Genomic DNA, 20,678 nt, shown 5'->3' with positions numbered 1-20,678 from the left:
TATAGGCCCCCTGGGAGGGGGGCGCCGGCCAAGATCCCATCAAGGGAGGGGGCTGCGGCCAAGGGGGAGACTTGCCCCCCAAGGCAAGTGGGCCCCCCCCCACCCTAGGGTTTCCAACCCTAGGCGCAGGGGGGAAGCCCATGGGGGGCGCCCCAGCCCACTAGGGGCTGGTTCCCTTCCCACTTCAGCCCACAGGGCCCTCCGGGATAGGTGGCCCCACCAGGTGGACCCCCGGGACCCTTCCGGTGGTCCCGGTACAATACCGGTGACCCCCGAAACATTCCCGGTGGCCGAAACTTGACTTCCTATATATAATTCTTCACCTCCGGACCATTCCGAAACTCCTCGTGACGTCCGGGATCTCATCCGGGACTCCGAACAACTTTCGGGTTTTCGCATACTCATATCTCTACAACCCTAGCGTCACCGAACCTTAAGTGTGTAGACCCTACGGGTTCAGGAGACATGCAGACATGACCGAGACGCCTCTCCGGTCAATAACCAACAGCGGGATCTGGATACCCATGTTGGCTCCCACATGTTCCACGATGAACTCATCGGATGAACCACGATGTCGAGGATTCAATCAATCCCGTATGCAATTCCCTTTGTCAATCGGTATGTTACTTGCCCGAGATTCGATCGTCGGTATCCCAATACCTTGTTCAATCTCGTTACCGGCAAGTCTCTTTACTCGTACCGCAATGCATGATCCCGTGACTAACGCCTTAGTCACATTGAGCTCATTATGATGATGCATTACCGAGTGGGCCCAGAGATACCTCTCCGTCACACGGAGTGACAAATCCCAGTCTCGATCCGTGCCAACCCAACAGACACTTTCGGAGATACCCGTAGTGCACCTTTATAGTCACCCAGTTACGTTGTGACGTTTGGCACACCCAAAGCATTCCTACAGTATCCGGGAGTTGCACGATCTCATGGTCTAAGGAATAGATACTTGACATTGGAAAAGCTCTAGCAAACGAAACTACACGATCTTTTATGCTATGCTTAGGATTGGGTCTTGTCCATCACATCGTTCTCCTAATGATGTGATCCCGTTATCAACGACATCCAATGTCCATAGTCAGGAAACCATGACTATCGGTTGATCAACGAGCTAGTCAACTAGAGGCTTACTAGGGACACGTTGTGGTCTATGTATTCACACATGTATTATGATTTCCGGATAACACAATTATAGCATGAACAATAGACAATTACCATGAACAAAGAAATATAATAATAACCATTTATTATTGCCTCTAGGGCATATTTCCAACAGTCTCCCACTTGCACTAGAGTCAATAATCTAGTTACATTGTGATGAATCGAACACCCATTGCGTCCTGGTGTTGATCATGTTTTGCTCTAGGGAGAGGTTTAGTCAACGGATCTGCTACATTCAGGTTCGTATGTACTTTACAAATATCTATGTCTCCATTTTGAACACTTTCACGAATGGAGTTGAAGCGACGCTTGATATGCCTGGTCTTCTTGTGAAACCTGGGCCCCTTCGCAAGGGCAATAGCTCCAGTGTTGTCACAGAAGAGAGTCATCGGGCCCGACGCATTGGGAATCACCCCTAGGTCGGTAATGAACTCCTTCATCCAGACTGCTTCCTGTGCTGCCTCCGAGGCTGCCATGTACTCCGCTTCACATGTAGATCCCGCCACGACGCTTTGCTTGCAACTGCACCAGCTTACTGCTCCTCCATTCAAAATATACATGTATCCGGTCTGTGACTTCGAGTCATCCAGATCTGTGTCGAAGCTAGCGTCGACGTAACCCTTTATGACGAGCTCTTCGTCACCTCCATAAACGAGAAACATATCCTTAGTCCTCTTCAGGTACTTCAGGATATTCTTGACCGCTGTCCAGTGTTCCATGCCGGGATTACTTTGGTACCTTCCTACCAAACTCACGGCAAGGTTTACATCAGGTCTGGTACACATCATGGCATACATAATAGACCCTATGGCCGAGGCATAGGGGATGACACTCATCTTTTCTCTATCTTCTGCCGTGGTCGGGCATTGAGCCGTGCTCAATTGCACACCTTGCAATACAGGCAAGAACCCCTTCTTGGACTGATCCATATTGAACTTCTTCAATATCTTGTCAAGGTATGTACTCTGTGAAAGACCAATGAGGCGTCTTGATCTATCTCTATAGATCTTGATGCCTAATATATAAGCAGCTTCTCCAAGGTCCTTCATTGAAAAACACTTATTCAAATAGGCCTTTATACTTTCCAAGAATTCTATATCATTTCCCATCAATAGTATGTCATCCACATATAATATGAGAAATGCTACAGAGCTCCCACTCACTTTCTTGTAAACACAGGCTTCTCCATAAGTCTGTGTAAACCCAAACGCTTTGATCATCTCATCAAAACGAATGTTCCAACTCCGAGATGCTTGCACCAGCCCATAGATTGAGCGCTGGAGCTTGCATACTTTGTTAGCATTCTTAGGATCGACAAAACCTTCCGGCTGCATCATATACAACTCTTCCTTAAGGAAGCCATTAAGGAATGTCGTTTTGATGTCCATCTGCCATATCTCATAATCATAGTATGCGGCAATTGCTAACATGATTCGGACGGACTTTAGCTTCGCTACGGGTGAGAAAGTCTCATCGTAGTCAACCCCTTGAACTTGTCGATAACCCTTAGCGACAAGTCGAGCCTTATAGATGGTCACATTACCATCCGCGTCCGTCTTCTTCTTAAAGATCCATTTGTTTTCTATGGCTCGCCGATCATCGGGCAAGTCAGTCAAAGTCCATACTTCGTTTTCATACATGGATCCTATCTCGGATTTCATGGCTTCTAGCCATTTGTCGGAATCCGGGCCCGCCATCGCTTCTTCATAGTTCGAAGGTTCACCGTTGTCTAACAACATGATTTCCAGGACAGGGTTGCCGTACCACTCTGGTGCGGAACGTGTCCTTGTGGACCTACGAAGTTTAGTAGTAACTTGATCCGAAGCTTCATGATCATCATCATTAACTTCCTCCCCAGTCGGTGTAGACACCACAGGAACATTTTCCCGCGCTGTGCTACTTTCCGGTTCGGAAGGGGTGACTATCACCTCATCAAGTTCCACTTTCCTCCCACTCAATTCTTTCGAGAGAAACTCCTTCTCCAGAAAGGACCCGTTCTTGGCAACGAAGATCTTGCCTTCGGATCTGAGGTAGAAGGTATACCCAATAGTTTCCTTAGGGTATCCTATGAAGACGCATTTCTCCGACTTGGGTTCGAGCTTTTCAGGTTGAAGTTTCTTGACATAAGCATCCCCAAACTTTTAGAAACGACAGCTTAGGTTTCTTCCCAAACCATAATTCATACGGTGTCGTTTCAACGGATTTCGACGGAGCCCTATTTAAAGTAAATGCGGCAGTCTGTAAAGCATAGCCCCAAAATGAGAGCGGTAAATCGGTAAGAGACATCATAGATCGCACCATATCCAATAGAGTGCGATTACGACGTTCGGGCACACCGTTTCTCTGAGGTGTTCCAGGCGGCATGAGTTGTGAAATGATTCCACATTTCCTTAAGTGCGTACCAAATTCGTGACTTAAATATTCCCCACCACGATATGATCGTAAGAACTTTATTTTTCTGTCACGTTGATTCTCAACCTCACTCTGAAATTCCTTGAACTTTTCAAAAGTTTCAGACTTGTGTTTCATTAGGTAGACATACCCATATCTACTTAAGTCATCAGTGAGAGTGAGAACATAACGATATCCTCCGCGAGCCTCAACGCTCATTGGACCGCACACATCGGTATGTATGATTTCCAATAAGTTGGTTGCTCGCTCCATTGTTCCGGAGAACGGAGTCTTGGTCATCTTATCCATGAGGCATGGTTCGCACGTGTCAAATGATTCGTAATCAAGAGACTCCAAAAGTCCATCTGCATGGAGCTTCTTCATGCGCTTGACACCAATGTGACCAAGGCGGCAGTGCCACAAGTATGTGGGACTATCGTTATCAACTTTACATCTTTTGGTATTCACACTATGAATATGTGTAACATCACGTTCGAGATTCATCAAGAATAAACCATTGACCAGCGGGGCATGACCATAAAACATATCTCTCATATAAATAGAACAACCATTATTCTCGGATTTAAATGAGTAGCCATCTCGAATTAAATGAGATCCAGATACAATGTTCATGCTCAAAGCTGGCACTAAATAACAATTATTGAGGTTTAAACCTAATCCCGTAGGTAGATGCGGAGGTAGCGTGCCGACGGCGATCACATCAACCTTGGAACCATTCCCGACGCGCATCGTCACCTCGTCCTTTGCCAGTCTCCGCTTATTCCGCAGTTCCTATTTTGAGTTACAAATATGAGCAACCGCACCGGTATCAAATACCCAGGAGCTACTACGAGTACTGGTAAGGTACACATCAATTACATGTATATCACATATACCTTTGGTGTTGCCGGCCTTCTTGTCCGCTAAGTATTTGGGGCAGTTCCGCTTCCAGTGACCACTTCCCTTGCAATAAAAGCACTCAGTCTCGGGCTTGGGTCCATTCCTTGGCTTCTTCCCGGCAACTGGCTTACCGGGCGCGGCAACTCCCTTGTCGTCCTTCTTGAAGTTCTTCTTACCCTTTCCCTTCTTGAACTTAGTGGTTTTATTCACCATCAACACTTGATGTTCCTTTCTGATTTCCACCTCCGCTGATTTCAGCATTGAATATACCTCAGGAATGGTCTTTTCCATCCCCTGCATATTGAAGTTCATCACAAAGATCTTGTAGCTTGGTGGAAGCGACTGGAGGATTCTGTCAATGACCGCGTCATCCAGGAGATTGACTCCCAGCTGAGACAAGTGGTTATGTAACCCAGACATTCTGAGTATGTGCTCACTAACAGAACTATTCTCCTCCATTTTACAGCTGAAGAATTTGTCGGAGACTTCATATCTCTCGACCCGGGCATGAGCTTGGAAAACCATTTTCAGCTCCTCGAACATCTCATATGCTCCATGTTTCTCAAAACGCTTTTGGAGACCCAGTTCTAAGCTGTAAAGCATGCCGCACTGAACGAGGGAGTAATCATCAGCACGCTGCTACCAAGCGTTCATAACGTCTTGGTTCTCTGGGAACGGTGCTTCACCTAGCGGTGCTTCTAAGACATAATCTTTCTTGGCTGCTATGAGGATTATCCTCAGGTTCCGGACCCAGTCCGTATAGTTGCTGCCATCATCTTTCAGCTTGGTTTTCTCTAGGAACGCGTTGAAATTGAGGACAACGTGGGCCATTGATCTACAAGACATAGTGTAAAGATTTTAGACTAAGTTCATGATAATTAAGTTCATCTAATCAAATTACACAATGAACTCCCACTCAGATAGACATCCCTCTAGTCATCTAAGTGAAACATGATCCGAGTTAACTAGGCCGTGTCCGATCATCACGTGAGACGGACTAGTCAAGATCGGTGAACATCTCCATGTTGATCGTATCTTCTATACGACTCATGCTCGACCTTTCGGTCCTCCATGTTCCGAGGCCATGTCTGTACATGCTAGGCTCGTCAAGTCAACCTAAGTGTATTGCGTGTGTTCCGAGGCCATGTCTGAACATGCTAGGCTCGTCAACACCCGTTGTATGCGAACGTTAGAATCTATCACACCCGATCATCACGTGGTGCTTCGAAACAATGAACCTTCGCAACGGTGCACAGTTAGGGGGAACACTTTCCTAAAATTATTATAAGGGATCATCTTACTTACTACCGTCGTTCTAAGCAAATAAGATGCAAAACATGATAAACATCACATGCAATCAAATAGTGACATGATATGGCCAATATCATTTGCTCCTTTGATCTCCATCTTCGGGGCACCATGATCATCTTCGTCACCGGCATGACACCATGATCTCCATCATCATGATCTCCATCATTGTGTCTTCATGAAGTTGTCACGCCAAAGATTACTTCTACTTCTATGGCTAACGCGTTTAGCAACAAAGTAAAGTAATTTACATGGCGTTATTCAATGACACGCAGGTCATACAAAATAATAAAGACAACTCCTATGGCTCCTGCCGGTTGTCATACTCATCGACATGCAAGTCGTGATTCCTATTACAAGAATATGATCAATCTCATACATCACATATATCATTCATCACATCTTCTGGCCATATCACATCACAAAGCACATGCTGCAAAAACAAGTTAGACGTCCTCTAATTGTTGTTGCAAGTTTTTACGTGGCTTGTATAGGTTTCTAGCAAGAACGTTTCTTACCTACGTAAAACCACAACGTGATTTGCCAATTTCTATTTACCCTTCATAAGGACCCTTTTCATCGAATCCGTTCCGACTAAAGTAGGAGAGACAGACACCCGCTAGCCACCTTATGCAACTAGTGCATGTCAGTCAGTGGAACCTGTCTCACGTAAGCGTACGTGTAAGGTCGGTCCGGGCCGCTTCATCCCACAATGCCGCCGAAACAAGATACGACTAGTAGAGGCAAGAAGAATTGGCAACATCAACGCCGACAACTTCTTTGTGTTCTACTCGTGCATTGTCGGAGTAAATGGCCACGGGTAGCCTAACCGACTATCCCTGGCTCTTCGGAAAATTTATCAGGCCTTTGGGCCTTCAAGCACTCCAAGCATTTGGGCCGCCTTCCCCGGCCGGCTACCACTAAAGCCGACTCCCGGAAGGCGACCCAGCCTCACCGACTCCAAGAAGCCGGCCAAGAAGGACGCCGACTCCTAGGAGCCGGCCAAGACCACAACCACCCCTACATAACGGCGACGTGACGGGGTGTGGCCACAGTGCGGCCCACGACCCCCGAAGCCCGAGGCGGACATGGCTACAGGAGGCCGTACGGGAGGGACGTCTCACGTGCGGCTCGGCACTGTAGCCACGCTAGCCTCGACGTCATCCACGACCCACTCCTGTACGGCCTGAGGACTGCGGGCCCCTTCAGCCAGAGAGAGGCGCGAAGGGGGCCCGGCGTTTCCTAGTCGGCCAAGAGTATAGCCGGCCTCCAGAAGCCGGCTACTCCCTTCCTCGAAGCAGGAGCCCCATTAAGGAGACAAGACGAGGTGAGGCTACAGTGATAACCCCCGAGGCGGATCACTGTAGCCACGCTTACCTCGACAAAGCCCTCATCATCAGAGGCGCGGCTACAGTAAGCAGCCGCCGACAAGACCCTAGGCGGTGGGGCCGGCCTGTCGACCAAGTAGCCGGCAGCCGGCGGGACCCAGCAGCCGGCAGAGAAGCCGGTGAGTGTAGACACTGACGGCTGGGACCAGTTCCCAGCCGGATTACCATTGTACCCCCGGGGGTAGGCCTATATAAACCACCCAGAGTACCCATGCAAAGGGTTGGCCTCTGAGCATAGTTGGCTTCTAGGTTAACACCCACGCATAGCACACCCACCATAGATAGAGAGAAGCAAGAGCTAGCCTTGTTCTTCTTCTCCCTTGATCTCAACAGCTCTAGGAGCGATTGTAGCTACCCTTTATCGATCTAGTGACCATGCGGAGACCCCGCAGAGCAGGACTAGGGGTGTTATCTCCTCGGAGAGCCCCGAACCTGGGTAAGATTCGCCGGTGTGCATGTCTTCGCCTCATCCCGTTTCCGGGCACCGGCGACGTTTTATTGGCTCCCACAATGATAAGCCATCCCTTGGCATATGTCGCACCAACCACCCGACATTTGGCGCCCACCGTGGGGCCAGGTGCACCGTCGTCCGGAGACCTGTTCTGGACGGGAACCCTCTTCCTTCCCCGCGAGCGCAGCCAGCCTGCTGCGCCCGATGGCGTTTGCCCCGACGCGCTGCAAGGCGTCGACGACGCCTGCGCAGCGAGCCGCCTCGCCGATCTGCTCGGCGAGACTCGCATCTCCGACGAGCCTGCGTCCGACGCAGGCACCGACTACCCCGAGAGCCGCCTCGTCAGCCTCCTCGACCAACTTCACGTCTCCAGCGAGCCCGCTGCAGACATGGAGTCGGTCGGCTCCACCGACCCGATGATCATCGACTCCGACACCGCGTCGCTCGACGCCTACCCCTCCAACGTGGTGGTCTTCGACGACCCCCTCCCTCGAGCTGACAGCGGCAGCAGCGCTGTCACTGAAGTGCTGGTCATCAGCCACGTCTCCAACTCGGGCGAGAACGCCCGCGACGCTCAGCAAGCGGCGATACACGACCTCTCCGTCCCCATCCCGGCCGACGCCGACGCCGAGACCCTGGAAGCACGCCGCCTTGCCCTCATCGCGGAGGGCAAGAAGATAGCCTCGATGAGACGCCTCACCGAGGCCCACCGGCGCAAAGTCGACCGCGCCGCCTTCGGGACGCCGCCGCCTAGCGGCCCGAGCCGAGCCGGCTTCGTCCAGAAGCGCGGCGCAGCCGTTGCCAGCATGCTGGGCGCAGATCGCCCCGTCTACGCCACCCCGCTCGAGAACCTGCGAGCCGCTCAGGCGGCTGCAGAGGAGCTCAATGGGCTGGGAGCCGATGAGCTCCCTTACATGACAAGACGGATCCAGCAGCTGATCGACGCGGCTGCAGAACGGCACGAAGCCGGCGCCCGAGCTGATAGCCATCCCCCGCGCCGGGAGCACGCCGCGACGTCCCGCTCGCCGACTGCGAGCGATGCGCGCCAGAAGAAAGACAAGGATCCGGCTGCCAGCCGCAGCCGGACTCGCATTACCATCGAGCGCGACGCGGATGGCCGCCCTCGAGCTGTAGAGCACCAGGGAAACCTGCCTCCTCCCCCGCCTCGAAGAGAAAGACGCCTCACTCCACCGCCTGTCACCCATCCGACTCTTGGCGACCGACTCGGCCGCCGAGAAGGAGTCGGCGAAAACGACGCCCGCCACAGGATCGACCGCCTTGCTCGATCCTTGGCGCTAGAAGAAGAAGACGATGTCGGCCCGCCATGCTTTGGCCCCCGCATCCGCGACGAGCCCTTCCCCAAAGGGTTCTCGCTCCCCAGAGACACGCCCAACTACAAAGGCTCGGTGAAGCCGGAAGATTGGCTCATCGACTACTCCACAGCCGTCAGCATCGCCAACGGCAATCGGCGCGTCGCCGTGAAGTACGTCCCCCTGATGTTGCAAGGCACGGCGCGCACATGGCTCAACAGCCTCAAGCCCCACAGCATCAACAGTTGGCTGGACTTCACCGAAGTTTTCGTCCGCAACTTCACCAGCACCTACAAGCGGCCCCCCAAGCCTCGCCAGCTCTCCCTCTGTGTCCAGGGGCCCAATGAGTCGACCCGCGACTACCTCACGCGATGGGCCGAGCTCCGCAACTCCTGCGAGGGGGTGCACGAGGTCCAGGCCATCGAGTACTTCACCGCCGGGTGCCGAGAGGGCACCCTCCTCAAGCACCGACTCCTCTGCGACGAGCCGGCTACCCTCGGCGAGCTACTAGTCATCGCTGACAAGTACGCCACTGCCGACTCCTCCATGAAGACCGAGCTCCGAGTGGACGCCTCGGGGAAGGTAGTTGCTCCGGCTCCCAAGACGCCGGCTGGCGACCCTAACCGGCGCCCCTACCAGAACGACCACAAGCGCAAGGGCCCCATGCCGACTTCCTCCAGTCGGCAGGTTGCCACCATTGAAGACGAGCAGCCCGAAGAGCGGCCCGCTCCCAAGAAGAAGGGTGGACGGCCGCCTTGGCAGCCGTCTTTCTCCTACGAACAAGCACTCGATGCTCCCTGCAAGTTCCACAGCGGCGCGAAGCCGTCCAACCATACAACACGGAAATGCCACTGGCTCACCCGCATCACCAAGGGCGAAGGGATGGTGCCGCCTCCGCCTCCCGGCCCGCCGCCTCCAGCTCCCCAGCAGCCGGCGACCCGGCCGGCAGTCGGCGCCATCCAAGACGAGTTCCCCGAAGCGCACGACGCCTACGTCGTCTTCACAAGTCAAGTCGACGACAAGCGCAGCCGACGCCGGCAGCACCAAGAAGTAAACGCAGTCGCCTCTAGCACCGCCGAGTTCATGCACTGGTCGGAAAAGCCCATCAGCTGGAGCCAGGCCGACCACCCAGAGGTGATGCCTTCGCCTGGCTCCTATGCTATGGTCTTGGACGTCACCCTTGCGACGGAGAGGCGAGCTGCCAGATTTTCCCGCGTCCTGATAGACGGCGGAAGCAGTATCAACATACTGTACCGCGATACCATGGACAAGCTGAACATCAAAGCGAAGCAGCTCATGCCGAGCCGCACCGTCTTCCATGGTATCGTACCCGGCCTATCTTGCTCTCCGATCGGCAAGATCAAAATGGATGTTCTCTTCGGAGACAAAGATCACTTTCGCCGGGAAGCAATATGGTTCGAGGTGGTGGATTTGGAGAGCCCCTATCATGCACTACTTGGCCGACCTGCTTTGGCCAAGTTCATGGCTGTGCCCCACTATGCCTACCTGAAGATGAAGATGCCGAGCTCGAAGGGGATCATCACGGTAGCCGGCGACTACAAGAAGTCCATCGAGTGTGCCATGGCCAGTAGCCGGCTGGCCGAGTCCCTCGTGGTGGCAGAAGAGAAGAAGATGTTGGAACGGGTTGTGGCCATGGCCGGCAAGCAGCCGGCCTTGTTCCCCAACCCCAAGGACTGTGATGCGCAGGGCTCCTTCCAGCCTGCAAAAGAGACGAGGAAGATACCTCTAGACCCGGAGCACCCGGAGAGGTTCGCCGTGATTGGGGCGAACTTGGACAGTAAATAGGAAGGCGAGCTCGTCGACTTCCTCCGTGAGAATCGAGACATCTTTGCATGGTCCCCAAAGGACATGCCGGGTGTCCCGAAGGATTTAGCCGAGCACAAATTACATGTCCGAGCTGATGCGAAGCCGGTCAAGAAACCCCTCCGCCGACTATCAGAAGAGAAGCGAAGAATCGTGGGAGAAGAGATAGCCCGGCTCCTTGCAGCCGGCTTCATCATGGAAGTGTTCTTTCCAGAATGGCTTGCCAATCCAGTTCTGGTTTTGAAGAAGAATAACAAGTGGCGCATGTGTATAGACTACACAAGTTTGAACAAGGCCTGCCCAAAGGATCTGTTTGCTTTGCCACGGATTGACCAAGTGATAGACTCCACAGCCGGATGCGAGCTGTTAAGTTATTTGGATGCATACTCAGGGTATCATCAGATCAAGTTGGACCCGGCTGACCGCCTGAAGACTGCCTTCATCACACCCTTTGGAGCTTTCTGCTAACTGACAATGACATTCGGCTTGAGAAATGCCGGTGCCACTTTTCAGCGTTGCATGCAGAAATGTCTCTTGAAACAACTCGGCAGAAATGCCCACGTCTACGTAGACGACATTGTGGTGAAGACAGAGAAGCGCGGTACCTTGCTGGAAGACCTGAAAGAAACATTTGCCAACTTGCGTCGATTCCAGATCAAGCTTAACCCCGAGAAGTGCGTGTTCGGAGTGCCAGCCGGCCAGCTGCTAGGCTTCCTGGTCTCCGAACGCGGCATTGAGTGCAACCCTGTCAAGATCAAGGCCATCGAGAGGATGGAGATTCCTACCAAGCTGCGAGATGTGCAGAAGTTCACTGGCTGCTTAGCCTCCCTGAACCGTTTATCAGCCGACTAGGAGAAAAGGCTCTCCCCCTGTACCGACTCATGAAGAAGTCCACTCACTTTGAGTGGAATGATCAAGCCGACCAAGCCTTCCATGAGTTGAAGAAAATGTTGACCACTCCGCCTGTCCTGGCCGCGCCGACTGAGAAGGAGCCCATGCTCCTCTACATCGCCGCGACAAGCCGAGTCGTCAGCACTGTTGTTGTGGTCCAGCGCCCGGAGGAAGGCCGAGCCCAGCTGGTCCAGAGGCCGGTCTACTATCTCAGCGAAGTACTGTCCAGCTCAAAGCAAAACTACCCGCACTACCAGAAGATGTGCTATGGGGTGTACTTCGCTGCCAAGAAATTGAAGCCCTACTTCCAAGAGCACCCCATCACGGTCGTGTGCACTGCCCCGCTTGCCGAGATCATAGGCAGCCGGGATGCATCCGGCCGGGTGGCCAAATGGGCCATTGCCTTGGCGCCCTACACGATTTTCTATCAACCCCGCACCGCCATCAAGTCGCAAGCATTGGCCGACTTCCTCGTCGACTGGGCCGAGACCCAGTACTTACCGCCGGCTCCCGACTCTACCCATTTGCGGATGCACTTTGACGGGTCCAAGATGCGCACCGGCTTGGGAGCCGGCATCGTCCTCACCTCTCCCAAAGGCGACAAGCTCAAGTACACGTTGCAGATCCACTTCGCCGCCTCCAACAACGTGGCCGAGTACGAGGCGCTCGTACATGGGCTCCGGCTAGCCAAAGAACTCGGCATACGCCGGATCCTGTGCTACGGCGACTCAAACTTGGTGGTCCAGCAATCATCTGGCGACTGGGACGCCAAGGACGCGAACATGGCGAGCTACCGTTTCCTCGTCCAGCAGATGAGCGGATACTTCGAAGGGTGCGAGTTCCTTCACGTGCCAAGGGCCGACAACGACCAAGCAGATACCCTAGCACGGATCGGCTCCACCCAACAAGCCATACCGACTGGCGTCTCCCTCCAGCGCCTCCTCAAGCCGTCCATCAAGCCGTCTCCAGAGTCGGATTCCATCTTCGTACCGCCTGCGCCAGAAACAGCCGGATCCGGCTCAAGAAATCCCGCAGGCGGCACGGGGACTTCGACGACTGCCCCGGGGACTGACGTAGTCGCACCCGGCCCAGGGATTTCAGAACCCGGCCCGGGGACTGCAGCAGTCGGCCCGGGGACTGCAATGACACAAGAAGCGGTGGTCGACCCCAATGCAACACCCAACCCACCCACCCGAGTCATGGTGGCCACATTAATAGCAGAAGAAGTCACAGCTCCCTCATGGGCCCAGCCCATCCTCAAGTTCCTAGTCAGCAGAGAGCTGCCGGCTGATGAGATCGCAGCAAGACTAGTGCAACGATGAGCCGCAGCATACACAATAATCAACAGGGAGCTCGTGAAGCGCAGCGTCACTGGAGTCTTCCAGCGTTGCGTCGAGCCAGAAAAAGGAGTGGCAATCCTCAAAGACATCCACCAAGGCGAATGTGGCCATCACGCCGCCTCAAGATCCCTCGTGGCCAAGGCTTTCCGCCATGGGTTCTTCTGGCCGACTGCCTTGGAGGATGCTAAAGAAATAGTCAAGAGCTGCAGAGGATGTCAAGTCTTCAGTTCCAAACAACACCTGCCGGCTTCCGCCCTCAAGACCATTCCCCTCACCTGGCCTTTTGCCGTCTAGGGACTGGACATGGTGGGCCCTTTCAAGACAGCCCGCGGTGGCATGACACATCTACTCGTTGCGGTGGACAAGTTCACAAAGTGGATCGAAGCCAAGCCCATCAAGAAGCTGAACGGGCCAACTGCCGTGACATTCATCACCAACATCACTACTCGGTACGGCGTGCCCCACAGCATCATCACCGACAACGGCACGAACTTCGCCAAAGGCGCACTGGCACGTTTCTGCGCGACGCAGGGCATCCGACTGGACTTAGCGTCCGTTGCCCACCCGCAGTCAAACGGCCAGGTCGAGCGAGCAAATGGACTTATCCTCTCCGGCATCAAGCCCCGACTGGTTGTACCACTGGAGCGATCGGCCGGCTGCTGGCTCGAAGAGCTGCCGGCTGTCCTCTGGAGTCTGCGCACTACACCCAACAAGTCAACCGGCTTCACTCCATTCTTCCTTGTGTACGGTGCCGAGGCCGTCATCCCAACAGACATTGAGTTCGACTCGCCTCGGATCACCATGTACACGGAGGAGGAAGCCAAAGAAGCAAGAGAAGACGGCGTCGACCTACTGGAAGAAGGCCGGCTGTTAGCCCTCAGCCGGTCCACCATCTACCAGCAAGGCCTGCGCCGCTACTACAACCGCAGGGTCAAGCCAAGATCCTTCCAAGAGGGCGACCTTGTGCTCCGGCTGATCCAGCGAACAGCCGGCCAGCACAAGCTCTCGGCCCCTTGGGAAGGCCCTTTCATCGTCAGCAAGGCACTCGGCAACGACTCCTACTACTTGATCGACGCGCAAAAACCAAGAGCACGCAAGAGAGACGACTCCGGCAAGGAGTCGGAGCGACCATGGAACGCAAACCTCCTAAGACGGTTTTACAGCTGAAAAGCAGTATGTATCACGCTACCCCTTTTTTGTATTAAGTATAAACCAACAGGCCCCCCGACCAGTACTCGGGGACTGCCTTTTATTTATCTATGAATGACGAGTGTCATATCCATGAATGTATTATTGCATTTCGCATTCTTGTCCGGCACCGGGTCTGACTAGTCGGCCCGGGGACTGGCCGCCTTGAGCTATATTCAAAGTTCTTCCCGAAGTCAGCAAAGTAGTGCGCCGGCTCCCAAGTCCTCTCTTGTTGAAAGTCGCAGCTCAAAGAACTGACTGTCCGACTAGCAAGAGAGATGACAGAAAGGACGCCCACACGAAAAACGGCTAAGGAACAACTAACCTATATAGCAAAGAGACAGCCTCCAAACATGCCTGCCGGCTGTCAAAGCAGCCGGCTGGCCGGCTTCCTAAAAAACTTAGCTTAAGTCCGGCAAAGCTAAAAGTACTTCCCCCTCCCCAATCGGCCAGGCACCCCCCGGCCACAGATTGCAGAGCAACTGTTTGACTGGGGAGGCGGCAACCAAGGGAGGGCGGCAAAGGAAAAAAGTAGAAGGACAAAAAGCGAAAGTACAAGGAAAGACCGATTGCATAACTTATATACATAAAGCCGCCCACAGGCTGGCAACAGACTTGAGTTTGAATACACCCAGTGGGTGGAATTGTGCAAACTTAACCAAACATTGTTCAAAAGTAACAAGACAGGAAAACAAAAGAAAGAAGACTAAGGCGCGACAGGAAGGCCGAGCTGGTCGGTGAAGGCAGCCTCGCCGGCTGAAGGAGTGGCCGCCTAGCTGGTCCTGGCTTGACCACCTCCCGCGGCAGGAGACGCACTCGCACGCGACGTAGTGCTGGAGGCGCGGTCAGGCTGGCCGGCTACTCCGCCAGCCGGCTCGGCGTCTTCACCCTCCTCCTCCTCTTCGCCCTCGTCGCTAGAGTCGATCTCCTCCGCCGAGTCCTCGCCATGCGCCGGGTCCAGCCCGAACCAATCTTCCGGCTGGGCGACTCCATTGTCGTCCACCTCGGGGGCGAAGACGTTGGTGTCGGTATAGTCGGCGATCGCTGAAGCCCGCCGAATGATGGCTGGCCGCGCCGGCTCCAGCTCCGTGTCGGCTTGCTGCCGCCAGGTAGCCAGCTAGTCCAGGTTCAGGCCGGGATACCAGGCCTTGACGAACTCCAGCGCCCGCCTGGCGCCGGAGCGAGCTGCTGACGCCTTCCAAGCCTCGAAGCGGCCGACTGCCACCTCCAGCCAGTCGACGGTCCGACTGGGGGTGCGAGGGACCACTTGGCCGGGCCAGAGGGCGGCCAAGACCTGTGATCCCGCGCGCTGAAGCCGGCGGAGCAGCCTGTGAGCCGGCTGGATGCGAGCCTGGATCGCCAGGAGCTGTTCTTCCAGCGAGCGGCCGGCGGTTGGCAAGATCTCGAAGCCGGCTTGCCTCTTCGCCTGGCGACGGGCTTCGATGGCCTGGTTGGTGGCAGTTGAATAGCCAGGGAAGTACTCTGCGCGAAGAAGAAAAGAAAAGAAGAACACCAAAATCAGAAAAGCAAGTCAAAGTAGCAGATGGCAGGAAAGGATGAAGGGGTAGACGACTTACCGTCAACCAGATCCTCAATCTGACCATAGCCGGAGACCAGAGTCTGCCTGGCCTCTGCCCAGCCGGCCGCCTCCGTTTCGAACTCGGCCTGGAGGGTGGCTTCGCGATCCTGCGCAGCCTTCAGCGCAGCCTTGTGGCCTTCCTCCTGGTCGGCCAGCTTCTTGACCAAGCGGTCGCGCTCCTGCACCAAGGCGGCGAGCTCTGCGTCCTTGGCACGAAGAGCAGTCTGGGATTCCCCCAGCTGTGCCCTCAGACTGGCGTTGGCCGCTGCAGAGATAGAAGAAGAAGAACAACAATGAGAAATCATCAAGGAAGATCCGAGCCGACTGCTCAGCAGTCGGCCCGAATCTCGGGGACTACACCCAGTGGGTGCGCTGACGCGCCCCCACATGAGATAAAGATCAAGTCACATACCTCGGCTCTCAGTAAGATCGGCGGTCTTCTGGGTCAGCTCCCGAGCCTGGGAGTTGAAGGCGGCCGCTCGGAGGTTGTGGTAGTCCTGCAAGACGGACAGAAGACCGAAGTGAGAACAAAAGCAGCAAAGACAAAATCTCCAAGAAGTTCCAAGCCGCCTGCTCAGCAGCCGACTCGGAACTCGGGGACTACACCCAGTGGGTGCGCTAACGCGCCCCCACGAGAGAAATCAAGATCAAGAAAGAACAAGATAGGAATGCTAACCCGGATGGCTGCCCGCGTTGCGAGGAATTCGTCGGTGAACTGCCTCAGCGCCGCGGCTTGGCTTTGGAGCCGGGTCCGGACGTCTTGTGCAGCGACATTCACCACGGCTGTTCCTCCGCCCGGCGTCCACGCCGAGGTAGCGCTGGCCGCCTCCGCGTCTCGGGCCGACGAGCTGGAGCCCACGGCCGGCTGTGGCTCCGACGCAGCCTTCTGCGGCTCCGACGCGGCCTTCCCTGCACGCCGGCTTGGCGGAACCCGGACCGCCACCTCAGCTCCCGCGGCCGGCTTGCCCTCCGCCGACTGTGCGGGCGCAGGCTCAGGCTGGCTGCCTTCGGCCGCCCTAGTCGGAGGAGTCGGCCCCGGCACCTCCCCCAAGATGATGACGTCGTCGCCGCTTCCTCTCAGCCCCGGCTGGGAACCGCTGGCTCCCCCTGGCGAGGGATCCACGTCCCTTGGCGCCATGGTGCGCAGGGGGGTGACCATCAAAGCGTCCCCTGCCGCCGCCTCGGCCTCGGCCTCTGCCTGGGCCTTGGCTGCGGCCACGGCGAGCGCCTTCGTCGCCTCCTCCTCCCGAGCTTCCTGGGCGGCGGCTGCCCTCCGTGCCTCCGTCTCCCGCGCTTCCTGCTCCTCCCGCACCTCCCGCGCGTTCCTTTCCGTCGCCTCCAGGAGGGCGGCACGGGGATCTACGCGGCGGGTGGTGCTCCCAGAGCCCCCTGGCGACTCGACGACGGAGCCGGCAGCCGCCCGCTCAAGTGACAGCGGAGCTCTGACCGTTGAAAAAGAAGACGAAGGTTCAAGAACCACCCAAGAAAAGAAAGAAGGAGAGTACATAGAAAGAGAGAACTTACGCCGACACAGTCTGCGGCTGCTTCACCACTTTGCGGAAGCGAGCCGCCTTCGCGGCCGCCTCTTCCCGCCTGGTGGCTGCCGCCCCACCCCTGGGCTTCTTCGTCCGGCTACCGAACATGCCCTGGGTGGCGCGACGTTTCTGGCCTCTACCCCGAGCAGGCTGCGCGCCGGAGGAGCCCGCGCCGCGTCCGGATGCCGGCTGGCGGTGCGGGACGGCTTCGGCTTCGTCCTCGTCCGGCCAGTCGTCGAAGGTAGCGGTGAACCCGGAGCCGCCCGCTTCGCCGCCGGCTTGGCCACCGGCCGGCTCGACGGCATCCTCCATATGGACCGCCCCCAGGTCGGGGTCCTCCTGGTCGTGTTCGGTCCGGTCGGGGACGAAGCGGCGCTCCACGTCTGCCCCGCCGGCCGGCCGAAGCAGAGGACTCTGTCAAAAGAGCAAGCCGACTGAGTTAGAGTCGGCCCAGAGGAGCTCGGCGACAAAGCTGAGAGAGAGAGAGAAAAAGAGACGAGGGGAGCGTACCGTAGGCGGAGGATTGGCACGGCTATATGGCTCCTTGCCGAATTGCCAGTCTTCCGAAAGTTGGCAGTTGGCGAGGTAATTCACCATGTCGGCGGCGTCGGGCTGCGGCATTTCCTTGGTGCACATTCGGCTCGGATCGAGCTGGCCGCTCATCTGACAGATCAGATGAGGCCGGCTCTGGAGCGGAAGGACCCGGCGCGTAACGAACGCGGCCAGGAGGTCGGGCCCCGTCAGGCCCTCCGACTGGACCATCACCCGCAGGCGGGCGATGGCGGCGTTTCCTGCCTGCGACAGCGTCACGGCCCGGAAGGACCACTGGGGCAGCCTGCCCGCCGGTGGGCCGGCTACGTAGGCCGGCAAGTTGAGGTAGTCGCCCCGGGGAGCGATGCTCCGCACGTAGAAGTATGACTTCTGCCACTTCTTCACCGATTGGATCAGCGTGATGATGGGGAAGGGGTTGTCGGCGCCTGATCTCCGCGACGCGATGAAGGCGCCGGTCTGAGCCGGCACGCCCCGCACGCGCGTGCCCAGCTTCGACTGGAAGAACTCCCCCCAGAGCTCGAGGGTGGGGAGGACGCCAAGATAGCCCTCGCACATGGTGACGAAGGCCGCCAGCAGCACCACCGCGTTGGGGGTGAGGTGGTGCGTCTGGAGCTGATAGAATTCCAGCCAGGAGCGGAAGAAGGCGCTCACTGGCAGGCCGAAGCCGTGCAGGAAGTGCGAGCAGAAGACCACCCGCTCGCCCTCCCGCGGCGCCGGCCTGACTTCCTTCTCCGGCGCGAGGCGGACCTCCACTTTGTCCGCGCTGGGCAGACGCCGGGTGTCGCGGAGGAAGTCGATGTGATCGTTATGGACGATGGAGCCGTCCCAATCCCCGCCAAGCTGCTCTACGTGGGGAGGCATAGCGGAAGCTAGCACGGTGGCGGAGGAGCGTGCGGAGGAAGAGCGCGGCGGCGAAGCGATGTCGCGAGAACGAGCAAGGCAAGAAGACGGTGGAAGTAGGAGGAGCGTGCGAGGGCCTGCCGCCCTCCACCTCCCCCTACTTATAGCCTCACGCGGCCGAAGAGGCCGGACGTGGGGGGAGACGTGGGATTAACTGCGCCCACTCCCCCCACGTCTCGCGTTTATTACGCATAAGTGCGAGCCGAAACTGCCGCACGGAACGTGCAGGCGGTTTCGGGATGCAAAGGATCCGCGCCTGGGCCGGGGCGCGGACGTGGCGGGCCCCCTCCCTGCGGCGACGTCCCGTCACGCGCGTGGGCTGGCAGGCTTTCTGGCCACGTGGCACGCCAACGGCCCGAGGCCGGCCCGCGGCCCGGTGCACGTGCCTGCGGGTTCCCGCCCCCCCGACTCCAGAAGAATTCGACTAAGGCGGCGCGCCTGACCAAGGCCGGCTCCCAGCTGCCGGCTTGTCACGATAGGAAGCTGATCGAGCTTCTTGAACCCCACTCCACCTCGAAGCCCAACCAGCTTCGGGGACTACTGTCGGAGTAAATGGCCACGGGTAGCCTAACCGACTATCCCTGGCTCTTCGGAAAATTTATCAGGCCTTTGGGCCTTCAAGCACTCCAAGCATTTGGGCCGCCTTCCCCGGCCGGCTACCACTAAAGCCGACTCCCGGAAGGCGACCCAGCCTCACCGACTCCAAGAAGCCGGCCAAGAAGGACGCCGACTCCTAGGAGCCGGCCAAGACCACAACCACCCCTACATAACGGCGACGTGACGGGGTGTGGCCACAGTGCGGCCCACGACCCCCGAAGCCCGAGGCGGACATGGCTACAGGAGGCCGTACGGGAGGGACGTCTCCCGTGCGGCTCGGCACTGTAGCCACGCTAGCCTCGACGTCATCCACGACCCACTCCTGTACGGCCTGAGGACTGCGGGCCCCTTCAGCCAGAGAGAGGCGCGAAGGGGGCCCGGCGTTTCCTAGTCGGCCAAGAGTATAGCCGGCCTCCAGAAGCCGGCTACTCCCTTCCTCGAAGCAGGAGCCCCATTAAGGAGACAAGACGAGGTGAGGCTACAGTGATAACCCCCGAGGCAGATCACTGTAGCCACGCTTACCTCGACAAAGCCCTCATCATCAGAGGCGCGGCTACAGTAAGCAGCCGCCGACAAGACCCTAGGCGGTGGGGCCGGCCTATCGACCAAGTAGCCGGCAGCCGGCGGGACCCAGCGGCCGGCAGAGAAGCCGGTGAGTGTAGACACTGACGGCTGGGACCAGTTCCCAGCCGGATTACCATTGTACCCCCGGGGGGTAGGCCTATATAAACCCCCCGGAGTACCCATGCAAAGGGTTGGCCTCTGAGCATAGTTGGCTTCTAGGTTAACACCCACGCATAGCACACCCACCATAGATAGAGAGAAGCAAGAGCTAGCCTTGTTCTTCTTCTCCCTTGATCTCAACAGCTCTAGGAGCGATTGTAGCTACCCTTTATCGATCTAGTGACCATGCGGAGACCCCGCAGAGCAGGACTAGGGGTGTTATCTCCTCGGAGAGCCCCGAACCTGGGTAAGATTCGCCGGCGTGCATGTCTTCGCCTTATCCCGTTTCCGGGCACTGGCGACATTTTATTGGCTCCCACAATGATAAGCCATCCCTTGGCATATGTCGCACCAACCACCCGACATGCATAGTAACTACGCATAGGCCTGGCTCATGATGCCACTGTTGGAGATCGTAGCAGAATTTTAAAATTTTCCTACGCTCACCAAGATCCATCTATGGAGTATACTAGCAACGAGGGGAAAGGAGTGCATCTACATACCCTTGTAGATCGCGAGCGGAAGCGTTCCAATGAACGAGGTTGACGGAGTTGTACTCGCCGTGATTCAAATCACCGATGACCGAGTGCCTAACGGACGGCACCTCCGCGTTCAACACACGTACGGT

Source organism: Aegilops tauschii, chromosome 7 (genome assembly GCF_002575655.3).
Source record: "Aegilops tauschii subsp. strangulata cultivar AL8/78 chromosome 7, Aet v6.0, whole genome shotgun sequence".
Taxonomy (NCBI): Eukaryota; Viridiplantae; Streptophyta; class Magnoliopsida; order Poales; family Poaceae; genus Aegilops; species Aegilops tauschii.
This window is presented reverse-complemented; position numbering follows the sequence as displayed.